Genomic DNA, 24,125 nt, shown 5'->3' with positions numbered 1-24,125 from the left:
GAACTCATGGCCTTCTGACTCCCAGGCCCATGCTCTTTCCACTACACCAAGCTGCTTCAATGTATACTATGTAATTTAGAGATGCGTATATAGAATCTGTGGGGATGAGGGTTGGATGAAAATCATGCGCCCTAAGATCACAGATCCAAAAGCACGGAAGCCAAACAAGGGAGAGGGTGCCAGGGAAAAGAGGGAAGTGAGGGCAGACTGGGGAAAGTAGTTGGTGGGCTAATAAATTTGGAGTGCCAGTTTGTAAGTGTGCTCCGCTGCTTGGCTGAAAGAGTCTTGCTCATGCTCACTGAGAGAAAATGTGGTTGAACAGAGGTTGAAGGAAGACTCACCATCCCCAAGAAATGAGATGAAAACCCTTCAAACTCATGAATGCAAAAATTCTGCTACTGGTGTCTCTGCCATCACTGCTTCAGTGGAAAAGAGCTTGGTTCACTCATATTAAGGAGTCTCCTCACAGCCCTGAATTGCACTCATGATTTGAATACCATCAAAAATGCATGAGAGGATGGACTTCATTGTACAGGAACTTTATTGTACTGTAACTTCAAATAGAATGGAGTTTGGTTTGAATAGAATTTCGTTTGCTCTGGGACCTTTTATGTTCAGTGCATTTCAAAGCATGTAATGAGTTGAAAACTGGGAAAGAAGAAAATCTTTAGTCAGATGAACACAGTCGCACATTTACCACCAGCTCACATCCAGCTGAAGACATTGAAACTGAAATCATGGGTACCATCGTCATCATCAGGAGGGAATAATTCAGTGCTCACCAACGCGTGGCACTGAACATTGCATTAACAATTAAATTGATCCGGGTTTGGGCTCTAATCAATTAGAAAGACAATAGTGACAAAGACTCTGCCCTCTTTTGGAAGGTGCAGGATGGATGGGGTTGGATCCTGCTGAGTGAGTAAACCTTTTCCTCATAACTAAGTTATTCATCGAGGGAAGGGAGAGACAAACTTCCTTCTGTCCAAATGGCACTGTCCAGATGGCAAAAGATCAAGTAAGTATCTGGTGGTGGTGAGATTAGTCCTGTGCCAACTCAGACAAGGTTGCCCCTTCTACCTTTGGCATTTGACAGTGGCATAGTAGACTTTATACGATCAAGTGAGCTTACATCTAGATCGATTACTATCTAGACAGATAGGAAGATCGCTAGTCTACCTGGAATAGCTACATGTGAATGGCTTTTACATTAATGTCTGAGGCGTTAGGCCAATGGTTTCATTTTCCTATCTAGCAGAGCTACATGTGAATAGACTTTACATTAACGTTTGAAGCATTAGGCCAGTGGATTCATTACCATATTAGGACCATTTATTACAGCTTTTTCCTTTCATATATTATTTTGGTCACCTATATTTTCCCATCCATTTTAATCTAAAGGGTATAAACTTCGAGGAGGAAACATTCTACAATACACTGGAGTTGGTGACGATGAGTTTGTGATTTGCCAATGAAGTGAAAATGGATGTTCCTTCAGGAACATTTAGAAAAATCTCGTGTTGGTTCACGTGGTGTTTTCATTGTTTCTGAATCTCTTCTTTGAGCCTGTAACCTATTCATGCCACTTGCGTGCCCATATTTTTGAAGCAAATCAAAGATGCTTCAGAAACAACTAAGAAAGGTTTTAAACCACACAGTGATTGCTTTAGCATCCCAGCCTTGCATCTGGTATTTGAATAGACTCCTCTATGTTAGAACCCATTCTATTCAAAGTTTCCATGACTGTTTCAAAGAATAAATTGGGAGGCCCTTTAAAAAACCAAGCACTTTTCTTACAGTTACTCTTTTTGATCCCTACCACAACCTTGTTTCACTAGTAAGAGGAAAAGGCCCTAGTAGAATTCAAGTCACATATCCATTCTTGTACTTCACTCAATTTTAAAAATGCATCAGAGGAATATTTTCTAAGACTAAATAGTGCATGGTGCCTCTCGAAGCTCCTGATACTTCTACAGTTCCTCAAGTCAGAAGATATGACTGAAAGCCCACATCGACTTCTAAAATGATGATTCTTTCAACTGTGACATCAGCTCATCCAACCGAAATTCAATGCTCCATCAGTGGAACATTCTGCACATTTTTTCATAGACAAATGACTTGATCTTAAAGCACCTGTGAGAGTCGGCAGTGTGTTTACCAACACTGGCTTTTCGTTTGTCCTAGATATTAGGTAGGGTCTCACATATTCTGTGATATTACGTGACATTTGAACCAATGTCAGGTATGGTTGGGCCTTGATTTGTGCCATTGAAAATGAATTAGCAAAACCATAAGCTCGTATGCAGTCTGAAAGCTCATCGTGGGCAGGGAACATGTCTTCCAACTCTGTTGTAGTGTACTCTCCCAAATATTTAGTGCAGTGCTCGGCCCACAATAAGCACTTAGTAAATGCATCACTGTTAGCTAATTTTTTAATCTGTTTTGTCCAAGAAAGAGCTCACTGATATTTCAGGCACGAGAGTGTATCTGCACTTCTCCTGACACTACTTTTATAAGGCCCAAGTCATTTCTGGATAGTAGAGTGGAAGCTTATGGAAACCACGTTAACGTAGACCTTTGGGAGAACCATTAGGGTGATCATCTTTCATCATCTGCACTGAGTGAAAGTGTTGAGGTTCCACTGGATTTAATCGTCCTGCAGTATTTACTTTGTCTACTTTGTGGGGATTTACTCAAAAGCCTTCCTATGAGGAGGATGCAATCTACTCTGAAGGGTGTAATTGCTAACTAGGCATCTGAGGGCTAATATTTAATCAGCCGATAATATTCACTGAGCACTTAATCAGGGCAAAGCACTGTACTAAGTCCTGGGGAGAGTGAAATAGAGTTAGTAGATGTGATTCATTCGTTCATTCAATCATATTTATTCATTCAATAGTATTTATTCAATAGTATTTATTGAGCGCTTACTGTGTGCAGAGCACTTTACTGAGCACTTGGAAAGTAGAGTTCGGCAACACATAGAGACAGTCACTACCCAACAACGGGCTCACAGTCTAGAAGCGGGGAGTCAGACAACAAAACAGAACAAAACAAGTAGACAGGCATCAATAGCATCAATATAAATAAATAGAACTATAGATATATACATATCAACAATAAAATAAATTGAATAATAAATATGTACACATATACACAAGTGCTGTGGGGAGGGGGGTAGAGTAGAGGGAGGGAGTAGGGGCGAGGGGGAGGGGAGGAGGAGCAAAGAAAAAGGGGGGGTTCCGTCTGGGAAGACCTCCTGGAGGAGGTGAGCTTTCAGCAGGGCTTTGGAAGGGGGCAAGTGTGCTAGTTTGGCAGATGTGAGGAGGGAGGGGCATTCCAGGCCAGAGGTAGGATGTGGGCCAGGGGTTGACGGTGGGACAGGGGAGAATGAGGCACAGAGAAGCAGCGTGGCTCAGTGGAAAGAGCCCGGGCTTGGGAGTCAGAGGTCATGGGTTCGAATCCCGGCTCTGCCGCTTGTCAGCTGTGTGACTGTGGGCAAGTCACTTAACCTCTCTGTACCTCAGTTCCCTCATCTGTAAAATGGAGATTAACTGTGAGCCTCACGTGGAACGACCTGATTCCCCTGTATCTACCCCAGTGCTTAGAACAGTGCTCTGCACATAGTAAGCACTTAACAAATACCAACATTATCATTATTACTATTATAGTAGGGAGGTAGCAGCAGAAGAGTGGAGTGTGCGGGCTAGGAGAGAAAGGAGGTGAGGTAGGAGGGGGCAAAGCTATGGGGAGTTTTGAAGCCAATAGTGAGGAGTTTTTGCTTGATATGAAGGTTGATAGGCAACCACTGGAGATATTGGAGGAGGAGGGTGACATGCCCAGGGCGTTTCTGTAGAAAGACGATCCGGGCAGCAGAGTGAAGTATAGACTGAAGTGAGGAGAGATGGGAGACTGGCAGATCAGAAAGAATGGTGATGCAGTAATCCAGTCAGGATATGCTATGATGTGATCTCTGCCTTCAAGGATCTTACAGTCTAGTAGGGGAGGAAGACACTGCAACTAGGAAGAAGCAGTGGAGTGTAAAGACATGTACAGAAAGCGAATCACCTGGTATGGGTATTCTACCTATCATAATAATAATGACAGTATTAACCCCTGATTTCGTGCCAAGCACTGTACTAAGCCCTGGGATAGATACAAGATAATCAAATCAGGCACAATCCCTGTCCCACCTGGGGTTTATAATCTGTGAGTGAAGGAGAACAGATATTGAATCCCCAGTTAAGTGACTTGTCCAAGGTCCCACAGCAGTCAAGTGGTACAGCCGGCCCTATGATCACAGACCCACGTTCTTGGCTTTAAGCTATATTACCTAAGATTCCTGGGGTGTATGAACTGAACGATCCAAAGTGGACATTTAAACTGTCCTACAAATGGCAAGGTATGCAGGGATATGCAGATAGCCCTCGATAGCTAGCTTCTCTGACCAGACAAGGCCATTTGTATACTCCCAGCTTCCGGCCACTGCCCGGTTCCAAAACAATCTGAGAAAGATACCTGACAGCACTGCCGGAAGGGAACCAATGCTAGGGCAAGGCGGGGGTCAGGGCACTAGGGGCAGTTGAAAGCATAAAAAACCGAGGTACAGGAAGTGAGAGTTCTGTTGCCGTTCTGGTGGAATGCCAAGGACATGTATATTAGTCAAGCCATCTGGCAAGAGAAACCCGTGGTGTACAAGAGAGATCTAGCTTAAGTCCATAGATGAATGACTAATTTTGAAAGATTTGGGAACGCAGATTCTAGTTTTTGGAGAATCACCTTGCCCTGGGAGAGGACTGCATTTTGTGTTTGGATTTCATTATTTGCTCTTGGCCATCTGCTGATGGGCCTTCTTGTCTTCTGTAACCAATCACTGTTTATGGTTTTACCTAGTACTTGAAGTCTCCTTAGCTGGCGTAAAATACTTAGGATCTCCTTTTTGTTATATTAAGCAGACATCCTGTGTTTCATGTGTTTTGGCACCCAGATCCCCAGTTGTTGTTTTTTAGTGGAATTCGTTAAGCACTTATTATGTGTCTGGCACCGTACTAAGCGCTGAGGTAGATACAAGTTGATCAGGTTGGACACAGTCGATGGCCCACATGGTGCTCACAGTCTTAAACCCCTTTTTACAGATGAGGTAACTGAGGAACAGAAAAGTAAGGTGACTTGCCCAAGGCCATACAATAGGCAAGGGTGGAGCCAGGATCAGAACCCAAGTCCTTTTAACCCCCAGACCTGTGCTCTAACCACTAGACCACTCTGCTCCAAGTGGCCGAGGAAGGTGTTAAGATTCAGAAAGCTCCCTCTCGTGCACCCGTGCGGCCCCAGCCTGAAGCCCCAGCCGATTCCTGTGCCAGTCTGGGGTGCTAAAACTCTAGGATCTTGCATGATAGTTGTGATTTCCTTAAGTAATCTTGGGGAGGGTTGTTCCATCCAAGAGAGTTTCCCAAAGGTGACAGAAGGCCAGTCCTCTCAGGATTCCAGCAAGCTCCAAGGCTTTGTGTAGGGAGGGGGTATCCTGGAGGATGTTGGCAGGTGTAAGCTCATCTGTAGACTGTAAACTCACTGTGGGCAGGGAATGTGTCTATTTATTGTTACATTGTACTCTCCCAAGTGCTTGTTATAGTGCTCGGCACACAGCAAGCGCTCAATAAATATGACAGATGGATTGATTGGTGATGATAGCTTGGCACCACACAGGTGAGTCTGTGGTGGAGGGTGGGGAGAGTTAGCCGGGGAAACCTCCGGTCTGTACCTCCAGAGGAAACAAAATGAACGCAAATACGTTTACATGCCAGCGAACATAAAATACTTATGCATTTGTGAAGGAAGCACTTTCAATCTTATTATCAAGTAACTGTAATGTAGCCCTTGTTTCTGGGATTTTTACTCCTGCCTTGATTTTATGGTCTCGCTCTGCCTCCTGCTCTTCCCATTTGGCAGGCTTCTATGACTCTAGAACCATAACAGGCTCTTCTTGGACCTAACTGAGACTCTCGAGCAGAACACTGGGTTAAGGGGACCACCACCAAATGCCCTACTGCACCCTGCCCATTACCAGAGAAGCAGCGTGGCTCAGTGGAAAGAGCACGGGCTTTGGAGTCAGGGCTCATGAGTTCGAATCCCAGCTCTGCCACTTGTCGGCTGTGTGACTGTGGGCAAGTCACTTAACTTCTCTGTGCCTCAGTTCCCTCATCTGTAAAATGGGGATTAAGACTGTGAGTCCCACGTGGGACAAGCTGATTCCCCTATGTTCATTCAATAGTATTTATTGAGCGCTTACTATGTGCAGAGCACTGTACTAAGCGCTTGGGATGAACAAGTCGGCAACAGATAGAGACAGTCCCTGCCGTTTGACGGGCTTACGGTCTAATCGGCTTACAGTCTATGCTTACAGTCTATGTCTACCCCAGCGCTTAGAACAGTGCTCAGCACATAGTAAGCGCTTAACAAATACCAACATCATTATTATTATTATTATTATTACCTGCTTTGTGACCATGGGAAAGTCACTTAATTTTTCTGTGCCTCAGTTTCCTAGTCTGTAAAATGGGGCTTAAGCACCTGTTCTCCGTCTTCAAATCAATTGCACCTATTGAGCATTCACTGTGTGCAGAGCACCGTACTAAGCAATTGAGAAAGTACACCATAACAGGGTTGGTGGGCATGTTTCCTGCCAAAAATGAACTGACAGTCAAGGAGGGGAGGCAGACATTAATCTAAATAAATAAATTACAGATATGTACGTAAGAGCTGGGGGACTGAGGGAGAGGTGAATAAAGAGAGCAGATCCAAGACTGGATGGCCCATGAGGGACAGGGATTGGGTCCAACCTGATTATCTTGTGTCTAACTCCAGGCTTAGTAGAGTCCTTGGCACATAGTAGGCACTTAACAAATACCACAATTGTTATTACCACCTACAGTGTGCAGTGGCATTACCTTGCCTGACAGCACAGCACTTTTGAGAAGAGACCACTGACCTTCATCTGGTCCATCGCTGCTAGACTTAGTGAGGACAGTGCAGGCCAGGGGAGTCAGAAATATCTGGATCATCTGTCAGTATGAGAGAGCCCCCTGGGGCCTTCAGCTGGGTGCCGTGGGACGGCAGTGAACCCCAAAAGGTCTGGGCCCTCACCTCGGGGGCTCCCTCATCTCCCCTTTTCTTCTGTGCTCTCTCTTCCACAGCTTTCCCCTCCCTATTCATTCTTTACTCTGTTCCTATTTTGTCCTCAATCTTCTTCCTCCTCTTCCCTCTCCCTTTTCCCCTCCCATCCCTTCTCCTTTCCCCTTTCCCCTCCCCCTCCACACTCCTATTTTTACTGCCAGAAAGAGCTGTTGCTGAGAAGCAGCCGCATAGAACCACGATCCCACCACATTGCACCATGCTCAGCACAGTGTATGGGTGAGGGGGCCATAAATTGTATGGCTCTTTGCACACCAGCTGCTCAAAGATTTTATTTTGTTTTTCTCTTCTCTACCTGCTCTTTCCCACATTATTCCCACGGCCCCAGGCTGCAGCTCCAGGCTTCACCATCTTGTCCTTGGTCATTGATCATAATATTGATTGATCACATATGCTGTGGTTGGACCACTGTACCAAGTATTTGGGAGAGTTCAATAGAATTGGTAGGAATGATCCTACTAAAGAGCTGACAGTCTTGGTGGGGAAGTGGATACTAGAATGAATTACAGATTCATTACAGAAGAAAGAAAAAGGAATTCCGCTCGTGTGTTAGTGCACAGGTTATTATTATCATTATATTAAGCACTTCCTGTGTGTCAAGCACTGTCCTAAACTTCTAAGCTCTGGGCTACGTGCAAGTTAATCTGACTGGAGACAGTGTCTGTCCCACATGGGGTTTGCAGTCTAAGCAAGAGGGGGAACGGGCATTCATTCATTCACTCAATCGCTATTATTGAGCACTTACTGTGTGCAAAGCACTGTACTAAGCATTTGGGAGAGTATAATATAACAATAAATAGACACATTCTCTGCCCACAACGAGGCCTGTTACAACACAGTAGCTGGAGGATGAACCATGGAGGAGAGTTGCTGTGACCACCCGCAGATGAAAAGTCTGTATTCAGGGGTGGAAGGATGACATAAATTGTCTGTGGTACTTAGAGCTGGAGAAAATGCTTAGCACGCAGTAAAAGCTCAATCCATCAATTGTTGGCATTTATTGAGTGCTGCGTGTGTGCACAGCACTGTACTGAGAGGACTAAGGAGAGTACAACAGTTGGTAGACATGTTCTCTACCTACAAGTAGCTTACAGTCTAGGGAGGGAGACAGGCATTAAAATAAATTATAGGTTCTCTACCTACCAGTAGCTTACAGTCTAGGGAGGGAGACAGACATTAAAATAAATTATAGATAAGTATATAAATGCTGTGGGGCTGAAGGTGGGGTGAATATCAAGTACTTAAAGGGAACAGTTCCAAGCACATAAGCGACGCAGAAGGGACAGGAAGTAAGGAAAGTGAGGGCTTAGTCGGGGAAGGCCGTGTTCTTCTCTGATCTAGAGTAGGGGTAGCTGGAGTTCCCAAGGTGAGCGTTCTTCTACGAGAGGGTATCGAACTCATAGCACCTGGAGAGCTTCAGGTGCTCACGCAGTTCATCTAGTTACCGTGAAACAGGACTGTTGACTGCGTGCCCACGTGCCTGTTGGCTTGGTCAGTCTCCCATTTTCCATGCTCCATTCCTGAATGTCCTGGTGATTCTATTTTCACTTCCTCAGATTCTCTCTGTAGATGCCACGAAGCCACGGGGTTTTAAAAAGTTGGCCCAGGGATGATCTTGTGCTCTTGGAACTCTCACATCCTTAAGGTGGTGGTTTTTTTTTTTCCATTTCAGCATCTGTTTCCTGTCCCTACTTGAATTCTGGGATCATTTTCTTGAGCAGGCCCGGATCGTGCTTTTACTTCTGGTACAAAAAATTCTGAATCCCTTTCCTGGGCTGTAGATGGCTGTTTTCGATTCCTCCAGCTATAGACCGTTAGGCCCATCTGCTTTCTTTTGGGGCCAGATTTGGCCAAGATGGAGGGAGGTCCATATTTGAAGTTGATTGTGGACCATGTAGGAAAAAGAACAGTTTCCATGCAAACCTTCTTATTCATAATCGTAACATTTGTTAAGCGCTTAACCTGGGCCAAGCACTGTACTAAGGACTAAGGGCATGTAAGATCATCAGGTCCCACATGGGGCTCACATTCTAAATAAGAGGGAGAATAGGTATTGAATCCCCATTTTGTTTTGGAAGGAAACAAAGCATAGAGAAGTTAAATGACTTGCCCAACATCACACAACAAACACGTGACTCCCAGGTCTGTGCTCTTTCTCCTGGGCTATGCTGCTTCCCTCATAATATATGTGCCCAATCTTGCAACTATGAATTGTTTCCCATAATTTGAGGCACAAGTGTGAAAATGCCCCAGTTTTGATCTTAGAGAGAACTCACATCTGGGACAGAGATCTCAGACCTCTCTCTACCGGAGACCAGGTTGACATCTCACCTGTAACTTTAACATTTCCTGTGACTATTTCCTGGCCCTGCCACTTGCCTGCTGTGTGTCCTTGGTCAAGTCACTCACCTCCTCTCAACCTCAGTTTCCTTAACTGTGAAATGGGGATTAAAGACCTTGTCTCCCTCTCCCTGAGACTGTGAGCACCATGTGGGATAACGGCTGTGTCTGACCTGATTATTTCATATCTACCCTAGCTGTCATTAACGTTTTTGTTATGCGGTATGCCCTTAACAGACACCAACCAAAATGATCATTATTAGTGTTATCATCATTATTCTGTGAGTGAAATCCTTGGGCAGTCTGGAGTCCTCCAAGAAAGACCTGCGCACGCTTCGGTTTTCTGTTAAATACAGTGGGAAGCAGATTATCTAAGTATAGTTAGCTGACAGACCAGTTTCCCCAACAGAGATTGATTTCTGATCAGAAAACAAAGGAAGTTCAGCTAGCTGAACAGAATTAAGTGGGAGTCAGTCTGAGGAAGTGTAAGTCATTTCCATTAAGCTTTGGCTGGGTTGACTAGCCCAATCAGTCGAGCACTTACTGAGCACTTACTGAGTTGAGAGCACTGTACTAAGTGCTGGAGAAAGTACGGTAAAACAGAGTTGGTGGTAGACACATTCTCTGCCCGGGAAGAGTTTATAATCTAGAGGTATTAGAATTAGGAATTTGTCTAAAGGAAAGTTAAGGGACTTGCCCAATTGGCCTGGCTAAGCGGTCTCCCGCCACATTTCATCATCATAATATGATGCCAGGTGCTGTATTAAGTGGTGAGTTGGATACAAGCTAATCGGGTTGAGCACAGTCCCTGTCCCACATGGGGTTTTCAGTCTCAACCCCCATTCTACAGATGAGGCAACTGAGGTACAGAGAAGCGAAATGACTTGCCTAAGGTCACCCAGCAAATGAGTGGCTGAGCCAGGATTAGAACTCATGACTTCTGATTCCCAGGCTTGGGCTCTATCCACTGCGCCATGTTGCTCATCCACATCACCAGTGGTACTTATTGAGCACTTCCTGTTTACAGAGCCCTGTAGTAAGTGCTCGGGAGAGTACAATACAACAGAGTTGGTAGGCACTTGTTGGCTGAATTTGCCCATGGAGCCAAATCGAACCACTGCGTGGCTCCCCTTGCCCACCTTTCCATTTCTCTAGGATGAGCACGGGGGGACTGGTTCTAGCCGTTGTCTTTGGCCTTGGACTGGCTAGTAAGGACCAGGGGTACTCTTTTTCCAGAGGGCCTGGCGGATTGGGTGATTTGGATTTCCGTCACCTGGGTCTCCTGGGATGTTCAAATTCAAATCTCCTGCACCTTTCCTGACAGTTGTGATCCAGGTTTCTGGATAAATAGGTTATGTTCAGCGTCTGACACTTTGCCAGCCCCCAAGAACTGTTGAATACATAGCCCAATCCCTGCAAGTCACTCTCCCTTTACAGATACGTTCAAGGGAATCGAGTCTATTTTGCCTTATGGGCAACAGCTGTTGTTTTTACCAGCCTGTCATCGATTTTGTTGTTTCTTTTTCAACTTTATTTTTAAACCAGAAATACAGTATATCATCAAATGCAGCAACACAGAGCAAGAGACAGATGGAGAGCAAAATCAAATAACAGACTTTCAAAGCCATCCTAATATAAGTGACTGGGAAAAGGGAGAAAATATAACCAGACTGTAGAAATGTTAAAAGGCAAACAAATATCAATAAATTACAAATTTAAAAAAAAAGTAGCAGGGAAAAAGGGAAAATAATGAAGGGACACAGCCATCAGTGGACAGAGCTGCCATCTGAATTCCAGCAGAAAGGAACAAATAATAATAATAATGGCATTTGTTAAGCGCTTATGATGTGACAAGCACTGTTCTAAGCACTGGGGTAGGTATAAGGTAATCAGGTTGTCCCACGTGGGGCTCACATTCTTAACCCCCATTTTACAGATGAGGTAACTGAGGTACAGAGAAGTCAAGTGACTTGCTCAAAGTCACCCAGCTGATCAGTGACAGAACCAGGATTAGAACCCATGACCTCTGACTCCCAACGAATGAAACAAAATGCAGACAGGTACTTCCAGAGACCCATACTGAAAACAATTCTTGCTTGGGAAACATGAAAGAGAGCAAACAAAAGGCCCCCGGGATTGGATTCTGAATTTCTAACAGGGATCATTCATTACACTTATGCCAAAGTCTAGTACCTCACTGGGTTAAACAGAATACATGATGACCTTTCTTTAATCTGGAGAAGAAAGCGCGTAGGCTCAAAAAAGTTGTTCTCTTTTTTCATGCAGAATAGGAATAAATTGGGAAAGATGCAAATAGGGGTTTCAGTAGTAAATGTTCCTTTAACATGTTCTCTAAACCTCGACTCCTTTTCCCTCTCTTTTCTCCTGACTTATCTTGGACCACTAGTCCTGTCCCCATGGAAGTCACACCCATTCTGAGGTCCAGAATATTGATAACCTCACCAAGCAAGAGTTTAGGAGCCCACAAAGAGCTAGACTGTAAGCTCTTGGTGGTCAGGGAATGTGTTTGCCAACTCTGTTGTATTGTACTCTCCCAAATGCTAAATACAGTGCTCTGCCCACAGTAAGTGCTCAATAAATGTGACTGATTGATTGATACAGAGAGTAGGTTGGAGTTAGAGGAGCGAAGTGTGTGGATTGAGTTTTAGTAGATCAGTGAGGTTAGGTTGAAAAGAGCAAGCTAATGAAGTGCAATAAAGTCAGAGGTAAGGAGTCTGATTTTGATGCAGAGGTGGATGGGCAACTGCTGGAGGTTCTTGAGGAGTGGGGCGATAGATACAGACTAAACAGTTTTCATCGTCATCGTCATCATCAATTCTCCCCCTCTAGACTGTGAGCTCCTTTTGGGCAGGGAATGTGTCCGTCTGTTGTTGTATTATACTCACCCAAGCACTTAGTACAGTGCTTTGCATACACTAAGTGCTCAGTAAATACGATTGAATGATTGAATGAATGAGTGAATCATGCATGAATGAATGAATCAATCAACAACGGTATTTATTGAACACTTATTTTGTTCAGAACATAGTATGAAGTGCTTGGGAGAGTACTATACTACAAAGTTGGTAGACACATTCGCTGCCCACAAGGAGCTTACAGTCTGGAGGGGGAAGCAGACATTAATATAAATAAAAAATTCATAATATATATTATATAGATATGTGCATAAGTGATGTGGGGCTGACGGTAGGACAAATATCAAATTCCCAAAGGTCACGGATTCAATGGCACAGACAATACAGAAGGGAGAGGGAGCCAGGGAAAAGAGAGCTTAGTCGGGGAAGGTCTCTTGGGGGAAATATGACCTTAATAGAGATTTGAAGATGGGAAGAGTGGTGGTCCAGTGTATACAGAGGGGGAGGGAGTTCCAGGCCGGAAGGAAGACATGGGAAAGAGGTGGGTGGTGAGATAGACGAGAATGGGGCAAAGCGACCAAACTGGTGCTAGAGGAGCCGATTGTACGGGCTGAACAGCAGTAAGAGATTGGCGGGGCAAGTTGGAGGGGGTGAGCTGACTGAGTGTTTTAAAGCCGATGAAAAGGAGTTTCTGTTTGATGTGGAGGTGGATGGGCTGGGGAAACATGGTTTGAAGTTTTTTTCAAAAAATGGACCGAGTGGAGAGAGTTAAGAGGTAGGGAGGTCAGTGAGGAGGCTGATGTAGATGTCTTTGTGGGATAGGATAAGTGTCCGGATAAGCGTAGCAGCAGTTTGGATGGAAAGGAAAGAGTGGATTTTTGCGATGTTGTGAAGAACCGTCAGGATTTGGTGACAAATTAAATATATGGATTGAATGAAAGAGATGAGTCAAGGACAATGTCAAGGTAACAGGCTTGTAAGATAGGGAGGATAGTGGTAGCATTTACAGTGGTGGGAAAGACAGGGAACAGGGTTTGGGTGGGAAGATAAGGAACTCCGTTTGGGACAGGTTAAGGTTGAGGTCACTGGGACATCCAGGTAGAGATGCAGGTGGAAATACGAGACTGCAGGGAAAGAGAGAGATGAGGGCTGGAGATGTAGATTTGGGAAACATCTGCACAGTGATGGTAGTTGAAGCTATGGGAGTGGATGTAGATGGAGAATAGAAGGGGACCTAGAACTGAATCTTGAGGGACCCCCACTGTCATTTCAAAAAATCCAGGCAGCAGTGAAGTATGGACTGGAGAGGGGAGAGACAGAGCGGTCGGGCAGAAGGAGGGGCTTTTAGCCTAAGAGGGAGGGAGAACAGATATTCACTCCCCCATGATGAGGAAGCAGATAAGAAAACTAAGACCCAGAGAAGTTAAGTGACTTGCCCAAGGTCACTCAGCTGGTGCGTTGCGGATCAAAACCTGATCCAGCTGGCAAACCACTGCCCATAAAACCTGGATATCCATCAAAGCACCCTCACTGCAGGCCCGGAACAGGCAAGGTAAAGGCTGCCCCTTTTTGAGGGCAGATTTGTTTCGGCAATCTGCTCTCTGGAGCGTGTTAGTGATGAGAACTGGTTGGGAGCCTCCTTTATAGGCCACAGGAACCTGTCCATTCAGGAATGTATAGAGACGGTACCCAAATAAGGGAAGTCGGCTGCAACGAACTATGCAATTCATTCAGTCATATTTATTGGGCGCTTACTGGGTGCAAAACACTGTACTGAGCACTTAGGAGAGTACAGAATAACATGTACTATATTGGTGCAGCCTGGTTAAACACAACCAGTCCCTGATGTCCCATACAGGAAAGTGTAGACGAGCACCCAGGGTCTAGGATTGTGATTTAAAAAAAGAAAAAGAAGGGTAATATATACGGTATTATATATATTTGCCAGCCCCCAAGAACTATTAAATGCATATGGTGTGATAGAGAGGGATAATGAGCACTGCCTCAGTTCCCATGCACCATGATACCCAACTTGTTTTTATGGTGTTAAAGTGCTCACTATGTGCCAGGCACTGTGCAAATGCTTGATGTGGATACAGCTGATCAGGTTAGACACAGTCCCTGTCCCACACGGGCTCACAGTTTTAATCCCTATTTTACAAATGAGATAACTGAGGCACAGAGAAGTTAAAGGATTTCCCCAAGGTCACACAGTGGGCAAGTGGCAGAGTTGGGATTAGAACCCAGGTCCATCTGACTCCTAGGTCTGTGCTCTATCCACTAGGCCATGTTTCTGCTAGATCATAAGCTCTTTGTGGGCAGGGGTCAGATTGGATCTACTCACTAGTTTTATTGGATTGAACTCTCCCAAGGGTTCAGTACAGTGCCCTGCACACAGTAGATGCTCAATAAATCACAGTAATAGCTGTGGATTGTGTAAGGCGCTCACTGTGTGCCTAGCACTGTAGTAAGCACTGGTGTAGATACAAAATCATCAGGTCCCTTATGGGACTCACAGTCTTAACAGGAGGGAGGTCAGGTTTCGAATCCCCATTTTGCAGATGAGGGAACTGAGGCACAGATAAATGAAATGACTTGCCCAAGGTCACCCAGCAGATAAATGGCAGAACTGGGATTAGAAAGAACTCAGATCCTGATTCCCGGGCCGGTGCTTTTTCCATTAGGCCATGCTGCCTCGATAAACAATGCCACTGATTAATTGAATGATTAAATTGGGACCATCTCTAACCCCAGCTTAACAAATGCCACAATTAATTAGAGTGTTCTGCACCGAGGAAGCATTCGATATATAGAGAGGTCATGGGTTCGACTCCCGGCTCTGCCACTTGTCAGCTGTGTGACTGTGAGCAAGTCACTTCACTTCTCTGTGCCTCAGTTACCTCAACTGTAAAAATGGGGATTAACTGTGAGCCTCACGTGGGACAAACTGATTACCCTGTATCTACCCCAGCGCTTAGAACAGTGCTCGGCACATAGTAAGCGCTTAACAAATACTGACATTATTGTTATTATTATTATCCTTAAGAAAGTGCTTTGAGGAAGCATTATCATTTTGGAAAAGCTCAACAACAGAAATACAGCTATGTTGGTAAATAAAGGAACACTTGTTACCCAATGCTCTGATTTCATATCAACCAATGCATTTGATTTATTTCAAAACCAGTATTTCCAGGACAGCATCTGAGTAGGTTTCAGCTAGATTTACCAACAAATTCTATCAAAAATGAAATGAATTGCTTTCAATAATCAAATCAAATAAAACTGACCTTGCATTTTTGCTTGTATAAATATATTTATGGAAGGGGATAAGTCAGAATAGTTAGGAGCAGTGTGGCCTAGTGGATAGAGCATGGGCCTGGGAGTCAGAAGAACCTGAGCTCTAGTCCCGACTCCACCACTTGTCTGCTGGCTGACCTCGGACAAGTCACTTCACTTCTCTGTGCCTCCGTTGCCTCATCTGTAAAATGGGGATAAAGAACCTGATCACCCTGTATCTACCCCAGCGCTTAGAACAGTGCTCTGCACATAGTAAGCGCTTAACAAATAACATCATTATTATTATTATTATTGTGAGCCCCATGTGGGACAGCGACCGATTCCAACTTGATTACCTTGAATCTACCCCAGTGCTTAGAATGGTGCTTGACACACAGTAAGCGCTCAACTAATACCCTAAAAAATAAAGGAGGCACTGAAGAATGTGTGCCTAGGGCAAGCGAGGGGTGAATCTGGCTTGGGCCACCAGAAGGGGCGTGTGCAAACCTATTTCATGTGACGTCTGTTGCCTGAACTCACGTGACACTTGAAAGCGGACGGGAGCACAAATGGAGTGGTGCTTAGAGAGATGGAGTTCGAGGCAAGGAAAAGCACTGCCAGCCAGTGGCTGTTCGGTCAGCTTTCTATTGGCCCACACTGCCCATGAGGTGCCAGTTGGTGCCAGTTGTCATGGAAGGTGTCTTGTTATGTGGACGCCTTTCCTGTTCCTAAGGGTGGAGGCCTTGGATTCCATTTGTGCTGAGCCAGGCAGCTTTAGCATCTGCTCTTTGGCAGTGCCAAAGTAAACAGCCAAGTTGGAGAACCGCACAAGAGGGTTCCCGCTCAGCCCAGAGCGGATTGGAGGGGGGAAACGGGGGTGTTGGGCAGCGGGAAGGTCTGGGGAAGGACCGGAGTTGGACTCGATCCCCTCCTCTCCAGAGTGGTTCAGGCTCAAGAGAGGCAGCAAGGGATTATCAACAAGTGCCGTACCTCTTAAGCACCTACCGTGTGCCAAACGTCCGGATACATGACAGTACTATCAGATGGGACAAATCCCTGACTCCTCGGTTAAGTGGGAAGGGCAAAGTGCCTGTCTCCTAGGTTAAGTGGGAGGACAACAGGTATTTAATTTCCATTTTACAGATGGGGAAACTGGGGGTCAGATAAATTTGATTTGCCTAATGTCATACAGGAGTTAAGTGGTGGAGCAAGGATTAGGAGTCTACCAGTCCTGTGCTCTTTCCACTGGGGCACACAGCTTCTCTAGGGAAGACTGCCCCCCCCCCAAACCTCACTTCAGGAGAACGCTTGCCCCCAAAAGCTATCTTCCCAACTGGTAAGGCCACAGAATATTGAGGAGGGGGCCTATTTATTTCCAAGGACTATAACCTGGTAAAGCCAGAGTGGAGCAGCCCCACCTCCCCCCAACTTTCTTCTCATGAAATAGTCTTAATTTTCAATTTAGCATATATTGGAAAAGGCTTTTCAGACTTTTCCCCACTCTTCCCTGGACTTTACTCATTCAGTCCTATTTACTGAGCACCTACTGTGTGCAAAGCACTGTACTTAGTTCTTGGGAAAGAACAATTTGACAAAAAATGGACACATTCCCTGCCTACAAAGAGCTCACAGTCTAGAGGGCTCGTGTGGATGCCTTCCACCATCTTCCTCTTCCTATCCCCTATTCCCAGGGAGTGGGATGATTTGACGACATTTCAGCTAAGGATGTAAGGCGGGGGGATGGTCTATATATTGTTTCAAAGGGAGATATAACACAGTGGGCTATGTATCCACCATCTTCCCTGCAAGACAGTGAGATCAGTCAATAATATATAATAATAATAATAATGGTGGTATTTAAGTGCTTACTATGTGCAGAGCACTGTTCTAAGCGCTGGGGTAGATACAGGATAATCAGGTTGTCCCACGTGAGGCTCACAGTTAATCCCCATTTTACAGTTGAGGTAACTGAGGCACAGAGAAGTTAAGTGACTTGCCCACAGTCACACAGCTGCCAAGTGGCAGAGCCGGGATTCGAACCCATGACCTCTCTATATATCGAATGCTTCCTCGGTGCAGAACACTCTAATTAATTGTGGCATTTGTTAAGGACTTACTGTATGCCAAACACTACTAAGCACTGGTGTAGATACAAGATCAGCAGGACCTACATGGGGCTCACATTCTAAGTAGGAGGGAGGACAGGTATTGAATCCCCATTTTGCAGGTGAGGAAACTGAGATGAAGTGAACAGGTAAGTGGTGGATCTGGGATTAGAACCCAGGTCATCTGACTACCAGGTGTGGTCTCTTTTGACTAGGTAATGCTGTGGTTGGGAGAGTCCAAAATGGAGTGAGACTACCCTTGCCCTCAAAGAGTTTAAAATAAAGCACCAGACACGGGCACTAAAATCAATTCTAACTAGAGGAAAGTGACAATTCAAAGATATGTACGTAAGTGCTGTAGGGAGAGGTATTTGGGCAGATATCTAAGTACTTACAGGAAGAAGACTCAAGTGCATAAGTCAGTCAGTCAGCCATATTTACTGAGCGCTTACTGTGTGCAGAGCACTGTATTAAGTGCTTTGGAGAGTACAGTATAACAATAAACAGACACATTCTCTGCCCACCATGAGCTTACAGTCTGAAATTGGTAAAGATTGTTGACTATAAGCTCATGGTGGGCAGAGAATGTGTCTGTTTATTGTTATATTGTACTCTCCCAAGTGCTTAGTACAGTAAGCCTTGGATAAATACCGTTGATTGATTGATTGATTGATTGATTGAAGTGGCAGTAGCGGGGGGAATAGAATGGGAAGATGAGGTAAATTTATTTGGAAATTCTTCAAAACGAAATGTGATTTCTAGTAGCGCTTTGACACTGGAGGGTGTGGTGGTCTGCTGGATGTGAAGCAGGGAGGGAATTTCAGGCAGGAAGGAGGGTCAATGGAGAGAGAAATGAGAGGGAGGATCAGTGAGTGGGTTGGTTTGAGAGGAGTGAATAGTTTCATATTCAGCCAGGATATCAATCGATTGTATTTATTGAGCACCTACTATGTGCAGAGCACTGTGTTAAGGGCTTGGGAGATTACTAAGCAACATAATTACCAGATACTTTCCCGGCCCATAATGAGCTTACAGTGTAGAAGGGGAGACAGACATTAATATGAATAAATTTTACTGGCCATCTTTTTCTTTCCTTTTTTTTAATGGTATTTGCTAACTGTTTATTATGTTCCCAGAACTATACTAAGCAATGGGATAGATACATGTCAGTCTGGTTGATCACAGCCCATGGCCCACATGGGGCTCGCAGTTTTCATCTCCATTTTAATGATGAGGTGACTGAGGCACAGAGAAGTTAACAGATTTGCCCAAGGTCACACAGCAGACAAGTGGCTGAGTGGAGATTAGAACCCAGGTCCTTCTGAGTCCCAGGCCCGTGAGCTATCCATCAGGCCAAACCGCTCTTTTGGTCCACGACAGAACCTCCTATACCCTATGACTCACAATGTGACTCTTTATCCCCTCTCTTTGTTCACCTGGTAATAGCCATATTATATCCCCTTTTTTCATTACCCAAACCGTAGACCCCCTTGGACCTCTCCACCTAATCCACCCTCTTTGCCCATTGTACTTTCAGAGATGGCCCATGAGCCATGTACAGCTTTTCCTTATCAGACTGTGACTCGAGGAGGTTCCTTGTGAGAGAAACAGTGCAGCTCCCTGGTCTTCAACTTGCTGGCTCCCAGGCCAGGGCCTTGGGCAGGCCTAGCTTTTGCCAATCAATCCATCAATCAATCAGTCGGTCAATGGCTCAGTGGAAAGAGCCCGGGCTTTGGAGTCAGAGGTCATGGGTTTGAATCCTGGCTCTGCCATTTGTCAGCTGTGTGACTGTGGGCAAGTCACTTAACTTCTCTGTGCCTCAGTGACCTCATCGGTAAAATGGGGATTAAGACTGTGAGCCTCACGTGGGACAACCTGATTACCCTGTATCTACCCCAGCGCTTAGAACAATGCTCTACACATGCTAAGCGCTTAACAAATACCAACATTATTATTATTGTTATTATTATTATTGAGTGTGTACTTTGTGCAAAGCATTGTACTAAATGCTTGCAAGATTCTAAATGCTTGCGAGATTCCAGTACAACAGAATTATCAGACACATTCCCTGCCCATTACAAGCTTACAGTCTAGAGGGGGAGACAGACATTAATATGAATAGATAAATGAATTACAATATATAATTTGAAGATATACGTATAAGTGGCATGAAGTTGTGGGTTTGGGGGTGGCATGAATAACAATGAATAGCGGATAACAATGAATAGCAAATAACAAATGTCCAAACAAATGGCTAAGTGCATGGACAGTGCAGAAGAGAGATCAAGTTGGGAAAAAGAGGGCATAATCAGACAAGGCCTCTTGGAGAGCATATGACCTTAATAATGCTTTGAAGTGGAGAGCGTGGTGGTCGGGGTTATATAGAGAGGGAGGGAGTTCCAGCCCAGGGAGAAGACATGGGAAAGGGGTCAGTGGGGAGATAGACAAGATCAGGGCACAGTGAGTACCCTGGTGCTGGGAGCGGAGTACGCGGATGCGGAGTACGCAGGTTGGGTAGGAGGTAATTGAGGTGAGGTAGGATGGGGCATGCTGATTGAGTGCTTTAAAGGTGACGATAAGAGGTTTCTTTTTGATGCAGAAGTGGATGGGTAGCCGTGGAGGATCTTGAGGAATGGAGAGACATGGACTGAATGTTTTTTGTTGATAAATGATCCATGCAGCAGAGTGAAGTATGTATTGGAGTAGGAAGAGAGAGAAGGTCGGGAGGTCAGTTAGGCGGCAGATGCAGTAGTCAAGGTGGGAAAGGATGAGTGCTTGGATCAGCAGGCTAGCAGTATGGATGGAGAGGAAAGGGCAGATTTTAGCAGTGTTGTGAAGGTAGCACCTACAGGATTTGGTGACTGATTAAATATGTGGATGGAATGAGATGAGTCAAGGACAACACCATGGTTATGGGCTTGTTTATTAGGGAGGATAGCAGTGTTGTCCACAGTGATGGGAAAGACTGTGGGAGGGCAGGATTTGGATGGGAAGATACGGAGTTCAGTTAAGCAATGTTTAATTTGGGGAGAATGCACACTGCCTTGAGAAAGGTTTCAAGTGCTGATTGCTCAGTGCGACTGTGCCACACCTCTCTCTTCCCCACCACTGGTCTTCCCTTCCTCCTCCCACCAACTTTGCCTCCTAATATCCCTGGGAATGCCAAGGAAAAAAGGATGTACAGCACGTAAAGAGCACCAGAGATGAGATGCTCCAGAGATGGGGCAGATTTTCATCTGGGCCCCCCGGCTCCCATTGCTCAGGATCCACCAGAACTGCAAACTAACGGGGAGCCTTTCTTCCCCTTCAACCACCCCAAGTCTCCCTCCCGGCTGGCAGGCACCAACCCACCACAGAGAAATGTGCCTAGGGCACTGGGCACTGCAATGAAAATGCTGTGAGCTGTGGTAGTGACATTAGGAAGGAAGGGCATGTGTGGGGGTGTTGGAAAGGAGGGGCGAGGAAGCTGAATGGGCAAGATGTAAATCACCTCTTCTGGGCTCTTCCTCCCCCTCCAGGTGCTTATGTCTTTTTTTTAAAAAAAAAATGGCATTTGTTAGTCACTATGTGCCAGGGACTGTATTAAACGCCGGGGTAGTTGCAGGTTAATCAGATTAGACACAGTCCATGCCCCAAGTAGGGCTCACGGTCTTAATCCCCATTTTAATCCCCAATCAGTGAGGTAACTGAGGCCCAAGTCACTTAACTTGCCCAAAGTCACATAGCCGACAAGTCATCTGATGATGAGAGAAGCAGCGTGGCCTAGTGAAAAGAGCAGGGGCTTCGGAGTCAGAGGACGCAGGTTCTAATCCCAGGTCTGCCACTTGTCAGCTGTGGGGCTTTAGGCAAGTCACTTCACTTCTCTGGGCCTCAGTTACCTCATTTGTAAAATGGGGCTTAAGATTGTGAGCCCCACGTGAGACAACCTGATTACCTTGTATCTATCCCAGCACTTAGAACCGTGTTTGGCCCGTAGCGCTTAACAAATACTATAATTATTATATCACATGGCTCCCACGGTTGTCCATCCCCCACTCATGCCCTAATCCTTTCCTCAGGCATTTCACCATCTGATCTTTGTCCTTATTGCTTCCTAACCTTCATCCCTGTCACCCTTCAGCTGCTCCCCACTGCTCGTCCAAGTCCCAGAGAGCAGAGTTCGCCTCAGTCAGAGCTAGGCGTCACCTCCCACCATCAGAATATTTCCACACAGACACTGGTTGTTGGAAACTACTCCTTCAGAGGCTGAGAAATTGGAGGACTTCTGGGAGGTGAAAGCCTGGAAGCATATTCTTCCTGCTTTCGAAACCGTCCGATTACACAAACGGGGGAGATTCTAGGTAGTTTATATAAGGGAGGATTTGATTTCTTTATACAGCTCCAGACATGCAACTTCCCAAGCCTGAACTTGTCACTTGACATTAAAGCTGGGATGTGTTAAACACGATGTTCCATGGGCTGTTTTGAACTTTTTAGAGAACTTTTCAAAAGACAGCATTAACAAAAGAAATAAAACTAACAGCTTCTCTGCTTGTTTTTTTTTTTTTTTTTTAGTGGACATGTTCACTGAGTGGTAGTAGAAAGGGATGGGAGGATTCGGGAATGATGCATTGATATTCTCGGAGGATTTTTGAGAGGATGCTTCAAAGAGCGCAGGAAGTAGGAACCTGCTTTCTCAAACCACATCCCCCAACCAGTGTTCCCAAATTGTTTCTTAATTTTTATGAATTGAACTGCCACGATAAAAATGCAACACACTCTCAGTGATTAGCACAACTAATGGGGGGCTAATGGGGGAAGGGGGCTGGAAATTGGCAATCACAGATATTAGGAAACAGAATAGTTGGCTTGGTACTCAGCAATTAATTGAAGCATATTCTCCCTGCTTTCGAAACCGTCCGATTACACAAACGGGGGAGATTCTAGGTAGTTTATGTAAGGGACATTTACATTTACAACACTGACTGTAAACTCCTTGAGGGCAGGAATCAAGGAGTTTAGAATAAAGTTTAGAATAAAGTTTAGAATAAAGTTTAGAATAAACTTGCACACCAAGTTTATTCTAGTGTACTCTCCCAAACACCATGTGCAGTGCCCAGGACATACTCAATAAATACCACCAATTGACTTACTGATTGATATTTATTGAGCACCTACTGAGAGAAGAACACTGTTCTAAAATAGGGAGAAGAAGGGAAAGGGGATCAGTACATGATTTAGTGTTTAATGAATAGAGAATGTACAAAAGTGCCCCGGATAGGTGGGAGCAATAATATTAATAGTAATAACTGTGGCATTTGTTAAGTGCTTACTTTGTGCCAGGTACTCTTCATTCCTTCAGTCCTATTTATTGAGTGCTTACTGTGTGCAGACCACTGTACTAAGCGCTTGGAAAGTACAATTCACTAGCAAATAGAGACCCTCCCTGCCCACAAGTGCTCTGGGGTAGGTACAAGCTAATCAGATTGGTCACAGTCCGTGTCTCACAGAGTGCTTAGTCTTAATCCCCATGTTACAGATGAGGGAACTGAGGCCCAGAGAAATGAAGTGACTTGCCCACGGTCACAAAGCAGACAAGTGGTGGAGGTAGGATTAGAACCCAGGTCTTTCTGACTCACAGCCCTATACTCTCTCCACTAGGCATCGCTTTGGGGTTTTAGGTGGTGCAAAAATGCAGAACAGGCAAAAGGGGGGATTAAAAGCAGGACAGCGGGATGTGATGCCCCCAGGCCCAGGGAGCAAGTGACTGACTGTCACCCAGAAAGAGCACTTAGTGAGTCATGGGGTGGGGGCGTGTCCCAGCATGGGACAAGATCAAAGAGAGAATGCCAGTTCAACCAATGGTATTTATTAAGTGTTCACTGTCTGCATAATACCGTACTAAATGCTAGGGAATGTACAGTTCAAGTTGGTAGGCAAGATCTCAAAATCTCAGTGATCTTACAATCTAATGGGGGAAGCAGACATTAATAATAATGTTAGTATTTGTTAAGCGCTTACTATGTGCAAAGCACTGTTCTAAGCGCTGGGGTAGATACAGGGTAATCAGGTTGTCCCACGTGAGACTCACAGTCGATCCCCATTTTACAGATGAGGGAACTGAGGCACAGAGAAGTTAAGTGATTTGCCCACAGTCACACAGCTGACAAGTGGCAGAGCCGGGATTTGAGCCCATGAACTTTGACTCCCAAGCCCGGGCGCTTTCCACTGAGCCACACTGAGCACCAGAGTGTAAGGATGTATACATGAGTGCTGTGGGACTAGAGTCGGGGGAGCAACAAAGTGCTTAAGGGGTACAGACCCCACGGCAACAACTTTGAAAATAATAATATTTACCATG

General features: G+C 45.1%; 1 protein-coding gene across 2 annotated transcripts in view; it reads left to right on the top strand.

Annotated features, from left to right (window-relative positions):
- The window catches only part of ZBTB7C (zinc finger and BTB domain containing 7C), a 312,607-nt gene that overhangs the window by 95,334 nt on the left and 193,148 nt on the right, over window positions 1–24,125 (top strand). The window lies entirely within an intron of this gene.

The sequence above is a fragment of the Ornithorhynchus anatinus genome, chromosome 3 (genome assembly GCF_004115215.2).
Source record: "Ornithorhynchus anatinus isolate Pmale09 chromosome 3, mOrnAna1.pri.v4, whole genome shotgun sequence".
In the NCBI taxonomy this organism is placed as follows: Eukaryota; Metazoa; Chordata; class Mammalia; order Monotremata; family Ornithorhynchidae; genus Ornithorhynchus; species Ornithorhynchus anatinus.
Note: the sequence above shows the minus strand (reverse complement) of the source record. Positions and strands in the feature narration are given on the sequence as shown.